This window comes from Sciurus carolinensis, chromosome 1, assembly GCF_902686445.1.
Source record: "Sciurus carolinensis chromosome 1, mSciCar1.2, whole genome shotgun sequence".
In the NCBI taxonomy this organism is placed as follows: domain Eukaryota; kingdom Metazoa; phylum Chordata; class Mammalia; order Rodentia; family Sciuridae; genus Sciurus; species Sciurus carolinensis.
Genome location: NC_062213.1, coordinates 105,648,966 through 105,651,046, shown reverse-complemented (window position 1 = coordinate 105,651,046; position 2,081 = coordinate 105,648,966).

Genomic DNA, 2,081 nt, shown 5'->3' with positions numbered 1-2,081 from the left:
GAAAATAAATGTCTTTGTTTAAGGCACTATGACTGTGGTATTTTGTTATGGCAGTTCTAGCAAATTAAGACAGGCATCAAATCTCATTGCTTTGATAACAGCAATAAAGGGAAAAATAGATATTAAGAACTCTCTTAGTTTAGGACCTGGCAAGGAACAAACTACTCAGTAAATATTTGCCATTTTAGATGCCTGTCCCTTATGGTCACTTGTCCATTCTTGATAATTACACCTTCCTACACATGTTCTTCATACAGGAGGCAGAAACCCCCACAAGGAAAGCATGTAGAAAATTCCACTGCAAATTCCATGAGCCCAGCTCCCACTTTGTTTCTCTTGTTAAAATGAAGGAAGTTTCACTCCTCAAAAGCCGGTGTCTCTGTGTGCTGTGGTTCTGATACCCCCAGTCCCACATCTTCCCACTATTCTGCAGTGCTCTCCTGCCACTGTGTCCTGCCTCCCCCAAACCACCACTACATAGCTTCCTGATGTGCATGTGCATCTCTGTGTTATGGTTTAGATATGAGGTGTCCCCCAAAACTCATGTGTGAGACAATGCAAGAGAATTTGGAGGTAAAATGGTTGGGTTATTAGAGTCCTAACCTAACCAGTGCAGTAATCCACTTGAATGGGTTAACTGGGTAGTAACTAGGCAGGTAGGATGTTACTGGAGGAGGTGGGGCACTGGGAGTGTGCCTTTGGGTATATATTTTATCCCCGGTGAGCCAGGCTTAGTCTCTCTCTGCTTCCTGATTGTCCTGTCCTGAACTGCCTTCCTGAATCATGCCCTTCTACCCTGATGTTCTACTTTACCTTGGGCCCAGACTGAGTTGGCCATCTATGGACTGAGACTTCTGAAACTGAGTGCCAGCTAAGCTTTTCCTCTTCTGAAATTGTTCTTTTATAGGTTTTTTTTGGTCACAGTGGGGGAAAAGCTCACAAAAACATGATACTTCCTCAACTCTTACACACCCTTTTTCTTGAATTGTGAAAGATAGTCATACGTGCAAAAGTCTTCATACAAGCAAAAATCTAATATGTTCAAAGAATAAAAACAAAACAAACACCAGTACATTTGACCTAAGCAAAAAAAAAAAAAAAAAAAAAAGCACCAGCACTTTAGAATGCTTCTAGGCACCCCTCCTTCCCTTGGCCTCCTCCCTCCTGGACACAGGTAATCACTGGTGTACCAAATTTTGTGTTAGTCATTGTGTAAATTTTTTAAATAGTTTTGTCACCTACTATTTTTCATTGCACAGAGGTGCCTAAGAAAAGAGAAAAGTGTTAAATATAATTGTCAGACACCACTGGGGTTATAAGATGCATGCCATTTTAGAGAGATTAGAATATTAAATTAAAAGGTATATCTCAGAATCAACAAAATATGACCTGCTGCATTTATCCCAAACAAAATGTTTTTAGTTTTGCCTGTTTTTGAGCTTTATGTAAATGGGATCAAACTGAACAAAGTCTTCTGTGATTGCCTCTTATGTTGCTCAGAATCCTTCTGAGACACCCAAGGGGATGCAGGAGAGAGTGGGTTGCTCCTTTCCACCGTGGTATCATCTTCCGCTGTAGGACTCTGCTGCACTCGATGTATCTATGTTGCTGTACTTGGGAGTGGGTTTTTTTTTTTTTCTCTTAGTTTTAGTGATTTGCATATTCTTACATGTCCTCTGATGCAGTTTTAAAAGAGTATATACATAGGATTAAGATTCAGGTCCACAGAAAAATGCATGCTTAAATTTACTAAGTAATACCAAAGTATTTCCTATAGTGATTATACTGGCCTAAATTCTCCATTTTAAAGTAGATGAGTTTTCAGTGACTTCTTTCATTGTAACAAAACACATGTAGCATCTTATTTTAAAAATCACCTTCTTAAGATCTTGAGGATGTGCTCCAGTATTGTTCTCTAGAACTTTACAGTCGTACCTTTCACCAGTATTAGGAAATGCTCTCTATATTTTCTATCTTATTCTAGTAATATTGGAATAATTTTTTTTTTTTAACTTGAAGGCTTGTTATCACACGGGCTGGGCCTTGTGTTTTCTTAGAAGGTTTCATTTACTTTTACTTAT